Source organism: Gopherus flavomarginatus, chromosome 25 (genome assembly GCF_025201925.1).
Source record: "Gopherus flavomarginatus isolate rGopFla2 chromosome 25, rGopFla2.mat.asm, whole genome shotgun sequence".
Classification (NCBI taxonomy): Eukaryota; Metazoa; Chordata; order Testudines; family Testudinidae; genus Gopherus; species Gopherus flavomarginatus.
The window spans coordinates 15979706-15998561 of record NC_066641.1 but is presented as its reverse complement, the minus strand read 5'-3'; the positions used below and the strand labels follow the sequence as shown (position 1 = coordinate 15998561).

Below are 18856 nucleotides of genomic sequence, written 5' to 3'. Positions count from 1 at the left end.
CAAGGTGTAAGGTCTTATCCCTCGCAAGCTTAAGCTAGCGGAGCCTTTCTGTGCCTGTGGCTGAGCAACCCCCGTTTAAGGATTGAGCTTCCGTTTCTCTTAGTCACAGGAAATTCCCCCACAATGATTTCTACTTGGATTTTTTGAGATTTGAAGTGAACCCTTACTTGCGACCTATCCCGGTCAGATGGAACATGGTGTGGCGAAGGGGCGGCTATAAGGGGATGGCGGAGGCCATGGAAAATTCACCCCTTTTCTTAAAAAAGCCAAGAAATGGCCCAACCATGCAAATGTCGCAAAGGCTGGAAATGAAATACAGAAATTGGGGCGAGGGGTTGGCTTAATTTACTTGTGAGTTGCTTGTTGGCTTGTAAGTTGTTGCTCATTGTAGCTTCTTCATTTTTTTTTGATTGGCTCCCGGCAATCGGGAGCACAGAGGTGCAAAAATGGCAAGAGAAGGGTGCACAGTGGACCCACCGCAGTCCCAGACTGCACACGCCAGGGGAGATCTAGTCACTGAGTGTTGCGTTCTTAGGTATTGGCTTGTTTTGAAATGGGATTAGCTTGATTTTTGGCTTATTGTGAAAGTCGGGGTCCTCATTTACCCAGGGGAAGTTGGCTACTGTGACTCTGGTCCCTTCCCCAGCCTTAATCCCACAAAGACCCATACCCAACGAGTAAGGACACAGCATGTGAAGAATAATACAGAGACTATAGATGATGAATTAAAAGCACTGACCTCTTACTCACAGTCAAGTATGCGGGAGGGAGAAAACTGAGAACTGTTCATGTCTGCTAAGAAGGATGTTCAGGCTGATCAGGTCCACTTCTGAGTCTCTCTCCTCCAGGTAGGGCTCCAGGACAATTCCTCTGCCAGTGCAGCTGCAAAAGCCATGCATGACCCAGCATTACACAAAGCTCTGAAGGTGCATCAAATCTTGCCCTAATATCTGCCTCCCTCTCCCATCCCATCTACATGGGCCCCACTCAATGAACAGAGACGGCGTCAACACCGACTGTCACCGATCCAGTCTTGTGCCCACTGCCACACATGAGAGTTTCATCCCCTCCTACTTCTTCATAGCTCCCAAGACAGAGCCTGTGGGGTGCACACCTAGTCACACCTGCCCGTGTGCCATGAACAGAGACAGCACAACAAGAGGCAAGGACAGACTGACAGAGAGCACGTTGGCCAACACACTAGAGGAGAGAGAGGGGGAAACATAAGAGGAAGGCAAGCAACTCGCCACCTGGAATCATTCTCCTGGATCCAACCTTTTCTGCAGAGGACACAGAGCTTGTGGACAGAGAAATTAGCAGACTCTGAAAATGGGGACCTTGTCTCCCTCGTAAGCACAGCTAGTCACGAACACTTTGTTACAAACCCAGCCCCAGCTAATGGGGCATTTGTACCTGGAGCCAAGTGGGCAGTGAGCAGAGCCCTCACTTAATGAGACACTTATCTCACTGATGGTGACAGTTGCTCCACTCCCAGCTGGATGGCTCTTGACTGGCATAAACAATGCTTGCAGTCTCCCAGCTCTCACTTGCCTTCCATCGCAGGACGGGAGCGGATTCTGACCCTCCACTCCTTTTCCTTTGGTACTAAAACCAGCAACAGGAGGAAAACCAAACTGGTTAGCATGTCTGCAGTGTGCATAGGTTCTTTTTCTTGCATCTACTGCACCTCAGGGCTCCACCATCAACCCTTCTCCCATTACAGCTTTAGCACTACAACTAAAAAGCAACCCATTGCACCTACATCCAAAATACTCACTCTGCACAGGAGACTTGTGCCTTTCCCTCATCTGAATCCCACAGAGCACCGTTTTCAATGAGGAAGCACACGGCCTGTGAAGAAAATTACAGTGAGTACAGATGAGGAATTCAAAGCACTGACCTCTTACTCACAGCCAGTTATGTGGGAGGCAGAAAGCTAAAGACTGTTCACGTCTCTTTAGAAGGATGTCCAGGCTGCTCAGATCCACGTCCAGCAGTTTCTCCTTGGGCCAGGGCTCCCGAATGATTCCTCTGCAACAGAAGCTGCAACACCCAAGTAGAAACCATCACTACACAAAGCTCTATTGGTGCTTGAAATCTTGCCCTCATCCCTGCCTCCCTCTTCCATCTCATCTACATTGGCCCCACGCGAAAGACGACTGAGTTAAACACTGACAATCACTGCTCTACTTCCTCACATGGTTTTGGTCCCCTCCTACTACTCCAGGGCTCCCAAGACCTAACCTGTGGGGATGCACACCTTGCAGGCCTGCCTGTGTCCTAAGAAGAGAGACGGCACAAGGAAAGGACAGACTAAGAAAGAGTGTTGGCCAACACAGGAGAGAGAGAGAGAGAGAAAAAATGAGAAACATGAGAGGAAGGCAAGCAACTCGTCGCCTGGAGTCATCCCTCTGGATCTAACCTTCTGCTGCAGAGGACACAGCGCGACTGGCCAGAGAACGGAGCAACCCCTGAAAATGGGGTCCTTGTCTGCCTCAGAACCACAGCTACTCAGAAACACTTTCTTACAAACACAGCCCCAGCAAACGGAACGCCCCTACCAGGAGCAAGGTGGGCCGAGAACACAGCAATCACCAAAACAGACGCTTATCTCATTGAGAGTGGCCACTGTTTCGCTCCCAACAGGACAGCTTTTCCTTGGCATCAGTAATTCTTTTGGTCGTCATCACTCTCACTCACTTTCCATTGCACAAGGGCAGGAGTCTCTGATGCAAGATTTCTCTTCCCCTGGTACTAAATCCAGCAGAAGAGGAAAAAACAAGCATGTCACTATCTCAGTGGGCAATGTTGGGGAGGCTCTTCTTTTCACCTCTCAAACACGGTGGGTCTCTGCCCTGAACGCTCCTCTCATCACACCTTTAAGAGTACAAGTAGAAAGCATCCCTTGCAATGACACCTGAAATAAGCACCCCGACTTTCATAAGTCTGCTGTGCAGAGTGACTATTTACCCCATGAAATTTGGCAACTGTGAGTCTGGTCCCCTCTCCTGCCTTAATCCCATAGGCCCAGTACCCAACGAGGAAGCAAACGGAGTGTGAAGAAAATTACAGTGAGTAAAGATTAGAAAACAAATCAGTTACTATCTCACATCTACCGCAGCTCAGCTCTCCGCCTTCAACCCTCCTTCCATTATAGCTTTAGCACTGCAACTAAAAAGCAGCCCGTTGAACCTACATCCAAAATACTCGCTCTGCACAGGAGACTTGTGCCTTTCCCTTCCCTCGCCTGAATCCCGCAGAGCACTGTGTTCAACGAGTAAGTTAACAGCCTCTGAACAAAACTGAAGTGAGAGCAGATGAAGAACTCCAAGCACTGACAGCTTACTCACAGCCAGTTATGTAGGAGGAAGAAAGCTGAGGACTGTTAATCTCTCCTTAGAAGGATGTCCAGGCTCCTCAGCACCATGTCTGCCACCTTCTCCTTCAGCTGCTGCTCCTGGACGATTCCTCTGCAAGCGCAGGAAATAAACCAAGCAAGAGCCATTCGTACACAAAATTCAGTTGGTGCAGGTAATCTTGCCCTCATCCCTGCCTCCCTCTCCCATCCAATCTACATCAGCCCCACTTGATGAACAGTAACCGAGTCAACACCAACAGTCTCTATTCCACTCTAGCACCCACTGCCCCGCATGATTTTCATCCCCTCCTACTTGTTCATAGCTGCCGAGACCTAGCCTGTGGGGATGCACACCTAGCACTCCTGTCCGTGTCCTATGAAGGGAGACAGCACAAGGAGAGGCAAGGACAGAGACAGAGAGAGAGAAAGAGCGTTGGCCAACACACTAGGAAAGAGACAGACAGAAAAAGAAACACGAGACAAAGGCAAGAAACTCACCAGCTGGATTCATCCCCCTGGATCCAACCTTCTCCTGCAGAGGATACATGCTTGTGAACAGAGAAATGATCAGCCCCTCAAATTGGGGACCTTCTCAACCTTGTAAGCACACCTGGTCAGGAACCAGCTAACAGGGTGTCCCTACCTGGAGCCAGGTGGGCCGTGAGCAGAGCCCTCATCAAACCAGACTCTTTTCTCACTGACAACAGAGACTGCTCCAGTCCCAGCTGGACGGCTCCTGCCTTGCACCAACAATGCTTACGGTCTAGTCGCTCTCGCTCGCTTTCCATCGCATGAGGGCAGTAGACTGACGCGTGATTTTTTCTGCCTTGGTACTAAACACAGCACAAGTAGAAAAAACAAATAAATTACGATCTCAGTGGGCAACGTCACACAGGCTATTCTTTTCCCCTCTCCCACACGGCAGGGCTCAGCCCCCAAATCTCTCCCCCATTACACATTTAGCATGACCACTAAAATGCACCCCTTGTAAAGGCAAAGAAATAATCACTCTGCACACCAGACTCTGGCCCCTCCCCAGAGGCAATCTCTCACAGCCCCATACCCAACGAGGAAGAACACAGCCTGTGAAGAATACTACAGCGAGTACAGATAAGGAATTGAAAGCACTGACCTCTTACTCAGAGACAGGTGTTCAGAATGCAGAAAGCTGAGGACTGTTCACATCTGCTTAGAAGAACGTCCAGGCTGCTCAGATCCACCTCTGCCAGTTTCTCCTCCTGCTGGGACTCCTGGACAATCCCTCTGCAAGAGCAGCTGCAAAAAGCCAAGTGAGAGCCAGCGCTACACAAAGCTCTAATGGCGTGTGAAATCTTGCCCTCATCCCTGCCTCCCTCTCCAGTCCCATCAACATCAGCCCCACTCGATGAACAGAGACCAGGTTAACACTGACAGTCACCGCTCCACTCTCGTGCCCACTGCTCTGCATTATTTTTGTCCCCTTCTACTTCTTCATGGCTCCTGATACATGGGCCGTGGGGATACACTCTGAGCATGCCTGCCTGTGTCCTATGAAGGAAGACAGCACAAGGAGAGGCAAAGACAGGAAGAGCGTGAGTGTTGGCCAACACCGTAGAGAACGAAGAGAGAAACACAGGAGAAAGGCAAGAAACACACCACCTGCAGTCATCTGCAGGGATCTAACCTTCCGCTGCAGATGACACACCACTACTGGCCAAAGAACTGACCAGCCCCTGAAAATGGGGACCTTGTCTCCCTCATAATGACAGCTACTCAGGAGCCTTTTCTTACAAACCCAGCCCCACCTAATGAGGTGTCCCTACCTGGAAGAGCAGAACCCTCAGCAAAAGAAACACTTATCTCAGTGACAGTAGCGGCTGTTCTGCTCCCAGATGGACAACTCCTGCCTAGCACCAACCACGCTCGCAGTCTCATCACTCTCGCTCGCTTTCCATCACGAGGGCTGTAGACTCTCACACATGAGATCTTTTTCCTTGGCACTAAAACCAGGGGATAAAACAAGTTACCATCTCAGTGGGCAATGTCTCCTAGGCTCTTCTTTTCACCTCTCCCACACAGCTGGGCTCCGCCTTCAACCATCTTCCTATTACAGATTTAGCACTACAAGTAGAAAGCAGCCCTTGCAATGACACCCGACAGAGTCACTCTGCACAGCAGACTTTGGCCCCTCCCCAGCCTTAATCCCACAGAGCCCCGTACCCAATAAGGAACCACGTGGTCTGTGAAGAAAACTACAGAGAGTACAGAAGAGGAATTGAAAGCACTGACCACTTACTGCCAGTTATGCAGCAGTCAGAAAGCTGAGGACTATTCATGTCTCCTTAGAAGGATGTCCACGCTGCTCAGGTCCACTTCTGCCATATTTTCCCACGGCAAGGGCTCCTGGATGATTCCTGTGCAAGTTAATAAAGCCAAGCAAGAACTATCACTACACAGAGCTCTATTGCTGTGTTTAATCTTGCCCTCATCCCTGCCTCCCTCTCCAGTCCTATCTACGTCCGCCAGACCCAATGAACAGAGGCTGAGTCAACACTGACAGTCACTGCTCCACTCCACTATCCACTACCCTGCAGAATTTTTGTCCCCTCCTAATTCTTCATGGCTCCTGAGACCTAACCTGTGGGGATGCACGCCTAGCATGCCTGCCCATGTCTTAGGAAGGGAGACAGCACTCCATGGGGCTGATCAATGGACATGTTCAGTAAGCAATTTGGGGTCCATGCATCAGTGGCTTAGTCATATGATATCTGGGGGTGGGGACTGCACTGCGAGGTAGAGAGGTGTAGGGTTCCCAAGCTGTACTGCAGGAATGTGGGATTCAGAAGCCTTGGCAAGTAAGGGCAGATTGGAGGGGGGTTGAAAGGCCCCAGTGTGGCTGGGAAGAGCAACAGGAATTAGAAGGGGAAACATGGCTCGCTGTGGGTGGCGTGGGGAAGTGAGGCCCAGCAATGGAGAAATAGGTTGGAGCCAATTGGGGTTGGGGTGTAAGGAAGGGGTATCATGGAGGATGTTGGGGTGCCCTGAGATGGGGAACAGATGGGATGGATTGGAGAGCCACGTGCAGGCAGCAGATTGGGGTGGGGTGAGTGGAGTGCTGGCAAGTCTGTGGACGCCAGAGCAGGTTGAAGGATGTTGAATGGGTCCCGGTGGGGGGCAGGCTGAAATGCACTGAAGATGCTGGGTGCATTACCTCGAGTGGCCACCTGGTGTCACTAAGTATTTCCCACCCGGAGCAAGATTAAAACTGGGTGGCCAATCCAGGTAATGCACAAATCATTTCCCCTCATCAAGGGACAGTGACAACGAGGGGCCACTCGGGGTTAATGCACAAACTATTTCCCTCATGGAGCAGCAGTGTCAGTGGGTGGCCTCTTGGGAGAATGCACAGAGGACTTATCTCATGGAGCAAGGGGGACACTGGGTGGGCACTCTGACTACTCCACAAAGCATTTCCTTCATGGAGCAACTGTGCATTTCCCTGGGTGACCATCCTTGAGGGAAATGCTCTGTGCATTACTCAGCGTGGCCACACGGTGTCACTGTTGCTCCATGCAGGAAATGCTGTGTGCATTACCCTGTGTGGCCACACGGTGTCAGTAGTTATTTCCCTCATGGAGCAACAGAGACACTAGGTCAGGGGTCGGCCACCGCGTGCCAAAGACGTCACGGGAGCTGATCTTTAATGGCACGCGGCTGCCTGCCAGGACTCCAGGGTGGCATTAAAAATCCTGCCAGCACAGAAAGCGCAGGGTCCGCAGTCCCGGGCTGCAGCACCGGGCCGAGCGCAGCAAGCCGCCAGCCCCTCCCTCGCCTTCTCCCCTCTCCTGGATCCCTGCCGCCACATGCCTAGCTCTGGGGCTGGGGCTGCGCGCTCCCGCGGGGCAGCATAGGCTGGCTCTGCTTGGAAGCTCATGGTAAGCGGTCTGGGGCCGGGGGGGGGGTGGAGGCAATCAGGACAGGGAGCAGGGTTGGTTGGATAGGGGGTGGGATCCCGGGGGGGGAGGGTGGCTAGGGGCGGGAGGTCTCTGGAGGCAGCAGACAGGGAGCAGGGGGTGGATAGAGCATGGGAATTCCGGGGTCTGTCGGGGAGGGAGCGGGATAGGGGTCAGAGAGCAAAAAGCATCCGGGGGGGAGCAGTTAGGGTGGGGGGGTCTCTGGAGGGGGTGGTCAAGGGACAAGGAGCTGGGGAGGTGGATAAGTCAGGAGTTTTGGAGGGGGCTGTCAGGAGGAAGGGGTGTGGAGGATTGTATGGGTTGGGAATTCTGGGGGTCCTGTCGGGGTGATGAGTGGTGGGATGGGGCGTGGGAGTCCAGGAGTCTGTCTCGGGGGAGGGGGTGGATAAGGGTTGGGGCAGTCAGGGAACATGTAGGGGATAGGCTCCTAGGGGGGCAGTCAGGGGCCAAGGAGCTTGGGGGGTTGGATGAGTCAGGGGTGTGGAGAGGGGTTGCGGCAGGCAGGGAGCAGGGGGCAGGTTGTATGGGTCAGGAGTTCTGGGGGTCCTGTCAGGGGGTGGGGGTGTGGATAAGGGTTGGGGCAGTCAGGGGACAGGTAGGGGGTAGGCTCCTACGGAGGTAGCCAGGGGACAAGAACAGGGATGCTTAGATAGGGTCCTGGGGGGCAGTTGGGACAGGGGTCCCAGGAGGGGGTAGCCAGGGGGCAAGGACAGAGATGCTTAGATAGGGTCCTGGGGGGCAATTAGGAGCAGGGGTCCCAGGAGGGGGTAGTCAGGGGACAAGGAGCGGGGGGCGTTGGGGATTTGAGGGGAGCAGTCACCCAGCCCTCTGCCCTGAGCCCTGACACACACCCAGGCCCCTGCCCTGAGCCCTGTACCTCCCTCATACATACCCCAGGTCCCTGCCCTGGGTCCTGTACCTCCCTCATACACACCCAGCCCTCTGTTTACTCCTTCACCCCCCCAAGACCCCAGCCCTGACTCTGGCACCCCCACACATACCCAACCCCCCCGCTCTGACACCTGCACCCCCCTCACATTCCCCCAGTCCTCTGCCCTGACTCTTGTACCCCCCCCCGACATCCCATGCACCCCGCACATCCCCATCCCCACCCCCACCCTGAGCACCAAACAGGAGCTCCTGCACCAAATGGGAGCTGCCCAGGTAAGTGCCCGCAGATCTAGACCTCTTGCCCCAACCCTGAGCCCCCTCCCTCATTCTAGCTCCTGGCCAGACCCTTCACCCCCAGCCCTGTGCTCGGTCCACTCCCACCCTCAGCTCAGTGCAGAGGAAGAGAACGGGGCAGAACCAGGGAGAAGGTAGGTACCCCTGTATGTGGCCAGGGCTGGGACCCCAGACCAGCAGCGGGGTGAGCGGGTCCAGCAGCCGGGATCCCGGCTGGCAAGAGCTGGTAGATGGAACCCCTCAGCAGCAGTGGGCTGAGCAGCTCAGCCCACTGCTGGGCTGGGGTCCTGGCCGCCAGCCCCACACAGCCCACTGCCGGCCTACTGGAACAGAACCCCAGACGAGCAACGGGTTGAGCAGGCCGGCGGCATAAGATCAACATTTTAATTTAATTTTAAATGAAGCTTCTTAAACATTTTGAAAACCTTTTTTATTTTACAACACTAGTTTCTATGTCTATATATTATATAACTACAGAGACTTTCTGAAAAACATTAATTTAAGGTTTCGCGTGCCAGTAATACATTTTAGAGTGAATAAATGAAGACCCGGTACACCACTTGTGAAAGGTTGCTGACCCGATATATACAATAATACTATTTCACTCCAGTGTCTTCCTAAATGTTAATATTTCTTTTTTGATCTCTCAATCACAGCTATAGCAATAGACAAGACCTGAGCTAACATTTACCCTTCTATCCCTAACAATGCAGGCTGCATTTCAAACCTCTATTCCTTTACGTATCTTCCTAACCAGTCTTTAAAGTTCGGCCATGGGTCAAGGTCAGTTTGTGAGTTAATTAACTCTTTCTGGCCCCGTCAGCTTACAATGAGTGTAAGGTAATATCTCATATCATCATAAGATCTCTGTGGCTTTGAGCTCCTTAGGACCTAGCCTTTAAAATGCCCTTTGCCACAGACCTCTCCTTGTGAGAAGGGTGCAGGTCTCCCCTTTCTAGCTCATCTTGAGCCGCTGGCACCTGCTGGGCAATGAGACCATGCTCTCCTGAGAGAACAGAGGTCTCTCCTTTACAGCGCTTTTCGCTCTGCCCCATTCGAACGCCCCAGCTTAAGGACCATCCTGTAAGGAGAGCTTGGGTCTCCTCTGCCACGCAAATTAAACCACAAGTCACTTTGACACACCCAGCAAAATGATTGCCCTGTAACCAGGGTGTATGGTCTTATCCCTCTCACACTTAAATTAGGGGAGCCTTTTTATGCCTGTGGCTGAGTGACCCCCCACCCCTTAAGAAGGCTTGAGCTTCTGTTTCTCCTAGTGACAGGAAATTCCCCCACAATGAGTTCTACTGGGCTTTTTTGAGATTTGATGTGAAATCTTACTTGCGACCTATCCCTGTCAGATGCAACATGGTGTGGCGAAGGGGCAGCTGTAAGGGGATGGTGGAGGCCGTGGAAAATTCGCCCCTTTTCTCAAAAAAGCAAAGAAATGGCCCAACCATGCAAATGTCACACAGTCTGGAAATGAAAAATGAGGTGGGGGGGCTCCTTTCAGACCCTCACTTCCATGTCATCCTATCAAGTCCTTTTGCCCTGCCCAATTTACACTGCTCAACCAACCACAAACTTTGACCCTTTGTTTTCTTGTGCACAAGACAGACACCATCACACTGATGAGTGTTCAACTGTAGAGTTTCAGACAGCTCCCTGAGTTGTGTCCAAATTCCAGGCCTTGAGTCCCTTTGGAGATAGACAGAGGAGATTCCTAGGGCTATGTCAGAAGGGACTGATGTGGCTATCGTTTCTGAAATGTGTTGATATTCAGGTGTTGTAGGTAGATGCGGTGGTATTCAGAGCTGGCAAGTGGATGCACCTAACCCTACTAACAAGACTGTGTCACAAGAAGAGGAGTCTTTTCTGGAAAAGGTTAGGGGGCACAAAGTTGTTATTTTCTTGGTTGGGTAGGAAGGTAAGTCGGGAAGGGTGTCGCTGAGAGATGGAGGATTGATTGGAAAGGAGACACTCAGCAGGATCCCACTCTTACCTGTTTATTTCCAGATCTTTTCACACTGGGGACTCCCCCCACCACCACCACCGAGTTTAAAGGAGAAGTATTTTACTAAAGAAAGGGTGACCGCTCTGTAATCAGGGTTCAGGTCTCTTTCCCTTTTCTCTTCTCTGCATTGGCCCTCTTAATTGCACCCAACATAGTCACTCTGCAGAGCAGATTCTGGCCCCTCCACAGCCACAGAGCCCCATACCCAAGGAGGAAGCACACGGCCTGCGAAGAAAACTACAGCCAGTACAGATGAGAAATTCAAAGCACTGACCCCTTACTCACAGCCAGCTAAGAGAGGCAGAAAGCTGAGGACTGTTCATGTCTGCTTAGAAGGATGTCCAAGCTGCTCAGGTCCACTTCTGCCACCTTCTTCTCAGGGTAGGGGTCTTGGACAATTCCTCTGCAAGAGCAGCTACAAAAAAACACCAACAGTCTCCACTCCACTCTCACGCCCACTATCCCGCACGATTTTCATCCCCTCCTACTTCTTCATTGCTCCTGAGAGACAGCCTGTGGGGTTGCACACCCACCACGCGTGCCCATGCTATGAAGGGAGATAGCACAAGGAAAGGCAAGGACAGAGTGAGAGAGAGAGAGAGAGAGAGAGTGAGTGTGAGTGTGTGTGTTGTTGGCCAGCATAGTAGAGAAGAGACAGAGAGAGAAAGAAACATCTGAGGAAGGAAAGCAACTCACCACCTGGAGTCATCTTTGTGTATCTAACCTTCTGCTGCAGAGGACACACCAGTACTGGCCAGAGAAATGAGCAGCCCCTGAAAATTGGAGACCTCATTTCCCTCCAGGGCCACCCAGAGGATTCAGGGGGCCTCGGGCAAAGCAATTTTGGGGGCCCTTTCCATAAAAAAGTTGCAAAACTATAGAATATTTTATTCTCATGGGGGCCCCTGTGGGGCCCGGGGCAAATTGCCCCACTTGCGCCCCTCCCCCAGATGGCCCTGTCTCCCTCATAACCACAGCAAGACAGGATTCTTTTCGTACAAACCCGGCCCCACCTAACAGGGTGTCCCTACATGGAACCAGGTGGCCTTGAGCAGAGCCCTCACCAAACCAGACACTTATCTCGCTGACAGTCGTGGCTGCTCCACTCCCAGATGTATGGCTCTCGCCTGATTTCAAGAAGGTTTGTGGTCGCCCTGCCCTCGCTCGCATTTCATCGTACGAGGGGAGTAAACTCTTATGTTTGACTTCTTTTCCATTTTTAACAAACACTGGACAAAGAGGGAAAACCAAGTAGTCAGCATCTCAGGCCACAATGTCACAAAATCTCTTCTTGCATCTAACACACCACAGAGCCCTGTCCCCAACCACTCCCCCACACCCCCATTACGCCTTTAATACTACAACTAGAAAGCACCCCTTGCAACGACACCTGAAATAGTCAGTCTGAACAGCAGACTTTGGTCAGACATGACAAACCTGCAAAGACGACGCAGAAATTAGGCTTGTTTTTGGTTTAATTGGTTTCCGAGTTGCTTGTTAGACAGTTTCTGGCTTCTAGATTGTTGGGCTTCTAGCCTGTGAAGAAAACTACAGTGAGTACAGATGTGCAATTCAAAGTATTGATCGCTTACTCACAGCCAATTAAGCAGGAGGCAGAAAGCAGAAGCCTGTTCAGATCTTAGAAGGATGCTTAGAAGGATGTCCAGGAAGCTCAGATCCACTTCTGCCACCTCTTCCTTCGGCTGGGGCTCCTAGACAAAAGCCAAGCATGAACCATCACTACACAAAGCTCTATTGGTGCTGAAAATCTTGCCTTCATCCCCCTGCCTCCCTCTTCCATCCCATCTATATCAGCCCCACTCGATGAACAGAGATGGAGTTAACACCAACAGTCACCGCTCCACTCTCGTGCCCACTGCTCTGCATGATTTTCGTCCCCTCCTAGTTCTTCATGGCTCCCAATACATAGGCCGTGGAGATGCACACCTAGCATGTCTGCCCATGTCCTATGAAGGAGGACAGCACAAGGAGAGGCAAGGACAGAGAGAGCGACTATGTTGGCCAACACAGTAGAGAAAAGAGAGAAAAAGAGAAGCATAGGAGGAAGGCAAGCAACTCACCACCTGGAGTCATCCTCCTGGATCCAACCTTCTACTTCAGATGACACAGTGCTCCTGGCCAGAGCAGAGCAATGACCAGCCCCTGAAAATGGGGACCTTGTTTCCCTCATAACAACAGCTAGTCAGGAACCTTTTCTTACAAACCCAGCCCCACCTAACGGAGTGTCTCTAGTTGGAGGAGCAGAACCCTCAGCAAAACAGATACTTATCTCAGTGATAGTAGCGGCTGTTCTGCTCCCAGATGGACAGCTCCTGCCTGGCACCAACAACGCTCCCAGTCTCATCACTCTCACTCGCTTTGAGTGACTCATCATGTGGGCTGTACACTCTCACACGTGACGTCTTTTTCCTTGGCACTAAAACCAGGGGATAAAACAAGTAAGTTACCATCTCAGTCGGCAACAGCTCATAGGCTCTTCTTTTCGTCTCTCCTGCATGGCAGGGCTCCGCCCTCAACCCTCTACCCATTACAGCTTTAGGACTACGAGTAGAAAGCACCCCTTACAATGACACCCGACCAACACACTAGAGGAGAGAAAGAGAGAGAGAGAGAGAAACACAAAAGAGGAAAACAAGCAACTCGCCACCTGGAATCATCTTCCTGGATCCAACCTTTTCTGCAGAGGACACACCGCATGTGAACAGAGAAATGGGCAGACCCTGAAAATGGGGAACCTTGTCTCCCTCCCTCAGCTAGTCACAAACATTTTGTTACAAACCCAGCCCCAGCTGACGGGGTGTCTGTACCTGGAGCCAAGTGGGCAGTGAGCAGAGCCCTCAACGAACAGGCACTTATCTCACTGATGATGATGGCTGCTCCGCTCCCAGCTGGATGGCTCCTGCCTGGCATCAATAATGCTTGTGGTCTCCCTGCTCTCCCTCGCTTTCCATCAAATGAGGGGAGCGGACTCTTGACCCTCCACGTCTTTTCCCTTGGTACTGAACCCAGCACAAGGCGGGAAAACAAATAAGTTAGCATCTCAGTCAGCAACGTCGTATAGGTTCTTCTCATATCTACCGCACCTCAGACCTCTAGCCATAACCCTTCTTCCATTACACCTTCAGGACCACAACCAGAAAGAAGCTCTTGCACCTATACCCAAAATAGTCACTTCGTACTGAAGACGTGTGCCTTTCCCTCATCTGAATCCCACAGAGCCATGTACCCAAAAAAGTTCACAGCCTCTGACCAAAACTGGAGTGAGAACAGAGGAGGAATTCCAAGCACTGACCGCTTACTCACACCCAGTTATGCGGAAGGCAGAAAGCTGAGGACTGTTAATCTGCTTACAAGGATGTCGAGGTCGCTCAAGTCCACATCTGGCTGTTTCTCCTCCAGCTGCTGCTCCCGGACGATTCCTCTGCAAGCACAGCCAATAAGCCAAGCAAGAGTCATCACTGCACAAAATTCAGTTAGTGTGTGAAATCTTGCCCCTATCCCTACCTCCCACTCCGATCCCATCCACATCAGCCCCACTAGAGCAGAGGCTCAGCCAACACCCACAGTCAGTGCTGCACTTTAGCGCCCACTGCACTGCATGATTTCCATACCCTACTTGTTCATAGCTCACAAGACCTAGCCTGTGGTGTTGCACACCTACCATACCTGCCCGTGTCCTATGAAGGGAGACGGCACAAAGAGAGACAAGGAGATGGGGAGAGACAGACAGAATGTGTTGGCCAACACATTAGAGGAGAAAAAGAAAAAAACGTGGGAGGGAGTCACGTCGGCCATTACCAGAGTCCTCACCAGACCAGACACTTATCTCACTGATGGTGATGGCTGCTCCACTCCCAGCTCGACGGCATCTGCTTAGCCTGGCATCAACAACGCTCGCTGTCTCACAGCTCTTGTGTGCTTTCCATCTCACAAGGGGCGTGGGCTCTTATCCTTGACTTCTTCGTCTGTGGAAACAAACAAAACAAGAGGGAAAAACAAAAGTTATCATTGGAATCTGCAATGTTGTCTACGTTCTTCTTCTCCCTGTCCCATTACACCCTTATAGAAACAATTAAAAAGCACACAATGCACACTCAACCTGTGGAATTGCTAGCTAGAGAACGCTGTGAAAGCCAAGACTATAACAGGGTTCAAAAAAGAACTAGGTAAATTCATGGAGAATCGACCCATCAAGGGCTATTGGTCAGGATGGGCAGGGGTGGGGTGTGCCAGAAGCTGGGATTGGGCGACACAGGATGGATCACTTCTCAATGCCCTGTTCTATTCCTTCCCTCTGAAGCACCTGGCATTAGCCACTGTCGGAAGACAGGATACTGAGCTACATAGACCCTTGGTCTGACCAAGCATTGCCATTCTTACATTCGTATGTTAAGCAGCCTGTTGCACCTGCACCCAATACAGCAGGGGTCCCCAACATTTTAGTGTGGCGGGCACTGGACAACTAGCCACTGAGGAGCGTGGTCACCAGACAAGCAGCTGCCGAGAACCAGCATCATTGAAAGGCATCGCCGCCGAAATGCAGCCGAAAATCTTGATGACACTGTTTCTGGGTACCATTTCAGCGGCTGCTTGTTAGATGCCATGGCACCCGCAGGCACCGCATTGGGGACCCCTGCAATAGAGTCACTGTGCAAAGGAGACTATCATCTCTTTCCCAGGTCGTAATCCCACAGCTGCTCCCAAAATAGTGAAATTCACCTCCAGCAACAAGAACAAGGAGGAAAATTTTGATGAGAAACCAAACCCACCTAAAGGGAAGCAGCCGCGTGAACTCAGCCTCTACCATGCATTTATCTTAGGCTTTAGCCATGCCGATAAAGTCATGAAGTGTAGTTATGCAGGAGGCAGAAAACCCAGGACTGTTCTTGTCTCCTTAGAAGGATGGCCAAGCTGCTCAGATCCACCTCTGCCAGTTTCTCCTCTGGCTGGGGCTCCTGAACAACAATTCCTCTGTAAAAGCAGCTGCAAAAGCCAAGCATGAGCCATCATTGCACAGAGCTCTTGCCCTCATCCCTGCCTCCCTCTCCCATCCCATCTACATCAGCCCCACTCGATGAACAGTAACCGAGTCAATACCAACACCTTCTATTCCACTCTAGTGCCCATTGCCCCGCATGATTTTCATCCCCTCCTACTTGTTCATAGCTGCCAAAACCAAGCCTGTGGGGATGCACACCTAGCACTCCTGTCTGTGTGCTATGAAAGGAAACTGCACAAGGAGAGGCAAGGACACAGAGAGAGAGAGAGAGTGTTGGCCAACATACTAGAGAAGAGAGAGAGAAAGAAACACGGGACGAAGGCAAAAAACTCACCAGCTGGATTTATCCCCCTGGATCCACCCTTCTCCTGCAGAGGACACACTGCTTGTGAACAGAGAAATGATCAGCCAATGAAATTGGGGACCTTCTCGACCTTGTAAACACACCTGGTCAGGAACCAGCTAATGGGGCATCGCTACCTGGAACCAGGTGGGCCGTGAGCATAGCCCTCACCAAACCAGACACTTATCTCATTGACAACAGCAGCTGCTCCAGTGCCAGCTGGACAGCTCCTGCCTTGCATCAACAATGCTCACGGTCTCATCGCTCTCGCTCGCTTTCCATCGCACGAGGACAGTAGACTCTGGCATGTGACTTCTTTTCCCTTGGTACTATACCCAGCACAAGTAGGAAAAAACAAACAAGTTACCATTTCAGTGGACAATGTCGCACAGGCTACTCTTTTTGCCTCTCCAACACAGCAGGGCTCCGCCCTCAAACCTCCCACCCCCCAACTACACCTTTAGCATTCCAACTAAAAAGCGCCCTTTGTAACCACTCTGCCCCTCCCCGGACAATCTCACAGAGCCCCATACCCAACAAGGAAGCACACGGCCTGTGAAGAAAACTACAGTGAGTACAGATGAGGAATTCCAAGCAGTGACAGCTTACATGAGAGGCAGGAAGCTGAGGACCATTCATGTCTCCTTAGAAGGATGTCCAGGCAGTTCAGGTCCTCCTCGGCCAGCTTCTCCTCTGGAGACACCTCCTGGACGATTACTCTGCAAACTAATAAAGCCAAGCAAGAACTATCACTAGACAGAGCTCTATGAATGCCCTCATCCCTGCCTCCCTCTCCCATTCCACGTACATCAGCCCCACTCAAACAGAGATGGAGTGAACACGGACAGTCACCGCTCCACTCCACTATCCATTACCCTGCATGGATTTTCATCCCCTCCTACTTCTTCATGATTCTCGAGACCAGGCCTGTGGGGATGCACCCCAGCACACCTGCCCATGTCCTAGGAAGGGAGACAGCACAGAGAGAGAAAAGGGGGTAGGGGGAAAGAGAGAGAGAGAGGGTGTGTGTTGACCAACACAGTAAAGAGAGAAAGAGCAAAATGCAGGAGGAAGGCAAAGAACTCACCAGTTGGAGCCACCCCCCTGGATCCAATCTTCTCCTGCGGAGGACACACTGCTTGTGGACAGAGAAATGACCAGCCCCTGAAAATGGGGACCTTGTCTTCCTCCTAACCGCAGCTAGTCAGGAATCTTTTCCTACAAATCAAGCCCCTGCTAACGACAAGTCCCAGCCTGGAGGCAGGTGGGCCATTACCAGAGTCCTCACCAGGCCAGACACTTATCTCACTGATGGTGACAGCTGCTCCACTCCCAGCTTGACAGCATCTGCATAGCCTGGCATGAACAATGCTCACTGTCTCATGGGTCTTGTGTGCTTTCCACCTCAAAACGGGGGTGGGCTCTTACCTTTGACTTCTTTTTCCCTCTTGTGTTTTGCTTAGTACCACTGAAACAAAACTTACCATCGGAATCTGCAATGTTGTGTAGGTTCTTCTTCACTCATCTCTCATTACACCTTTATAGATACAATTAAAAAACGCACAACGCACACTCAACTTCTGGAATTCCTGGCCAGAGACTTCTGTGAAAGCCAAGACTATAACAGGGTTAAAAAAAGAACTAAGTAAATTCATGGAGGATCGGTCCATCAATGGCTATTAGTCAGGACATGCAGGGATGGGGCCCTTATCCTCTGTTCGCCAGAAGCTGGGAACAGGCGACACAGGATGGATCACGTCTCGATTCCCTGTTCCATTCATTCCCTTTGAAGCATCTGGCATTAGCCAGTCAGAAGACAGGATACTGGGCAAGATGGACCATGGGTCTGACCAAGCATTGCCATTCTTACATTATGTTAAGCAGTCTGTTGCACCTGCACCCAAGAGAGTCACTATGCAGAGGAGACTATTGTCTATTCCCCTGGATGTAACCCCACAGCTACTCCCACAATAGGGAAACTCTGCTCCCACACCCAGAACAAAGCAGCAAAAGTTTACGAGAAACCAAACCCACCTAAAGGGAAGTGGCCGTCTGTGCTAAGCCTCTACCCTGCATTTATCTTAGGCTTTAGCCATGCTGCTAAAGTAATGAAGTGTAGTTTTGTGGGAGGCAGAAAGCTGAGGACTATTCATGTTTCCTTAGAAGGATGTCCAGGCTGCTCAGGTCCACTTCTGACATATTCTCATCCAGCTGGGGCTCCTGGACGATTCCTCTGCAAACTAATAAAGCCAAGCAAGAACTCTCACTACACAGAGCTCTATGAATGCCCTCATCCCTGCCTCCCTCTCCCATCCCATCTACATCAGCCCGACTCGATGAACAGAGACTGAGTCAACACTGACAGTCACCGCTCCACTCTAGCGCCCACTACTCTGCATGATTTTCATCCCCTCCTACTTCTTCATAGCTCCTGATACCTAGCCTGTGGGGATGCACAGCTAGCACCACTGCCCATGTCCTATGAAGGGAGACAGCACAAGGAGAGGCAAGGACAGAGACAGAGAGTGTTGGCCAACACACTAGAGAAGAGAGAGAAAAACAGAGCAAGGCAAGAAACTAACTGGCTGGATTCATCCCCCTGGGTCCAACCTTCTGCTGCAGAGGACACACTGCTTGTGGACAGAGAAATGATGAGTCCCTGTAAATGGGGACCTTTTAACCCTCGTAACCACAGCTACTTAGGAACCTTTTCTTACAAACCCAGCCCCAGCTAACGCATGTCTCTACCTGGAGTCAGATAGGCCGTGAGCAGAACCCTCAGCAAAACAGACACTTCTCACTGACAGTGGCGTCTGCTCGACTTCCACATTGACGGCTGTTGCCTGTCATGAACAATGCTCACAGGCTCGCTGCTCTCACTCACTTTCCATCGCATGAGGGCAGTAGACTCTGATGTGACTGCTAGGTTTAGTACCAAGGAAGACGTAAAGGGAAGAAAAAAAAAAAGAAAATTACCATCTCT

The 18856-nt window shown here is 51.4% G+C and overlaps 2 long non-coding RNA genes across 3 annotated transcripts; both read right to left on the bottom strand.

The window, feature by feature from the left end:
- Positions 1–595: 595 nt before the first annotated feature.
- LOC127040672 (uncharacterized) lies at positions 596–2487 on the bottom strand. Its single transcript, XR_007771510.1, has 3 exons — positions 1778–2487; positions 1414–1605; positions 596–882 (listed from the first exon to the last, which is right to left on the bottom strand). It is a non-coding gene; the product is annotated as an uncharacterized LOC127040672 (long non-coding RNA).
- An 861-nt stretch (positions 2488–3348) lies between these two features.
- LOC127040673 (uncharacterized) lies at positions 3349–5310 on the bottom strand. 2 transcript variants are annotated; one of them, XR_007771512.1, is made up of 4 exons: positions 4491–5310; positions 4002–4191; positions 3857–3890; positions 3349–3470 (listed from the first exon to the last, which is right to left on the bottom strand). It is a non-coding gene; the product is annotated as an uncharacterized LOC127040673 (long non-coding RNA). The 2 variants fall into 2 exon arrangements; XR_007771511.1 differs by having other exon boundaries at positions 3857–4191.
- Positions 5311–18856: the final 13546 nt, after the last annotated feature.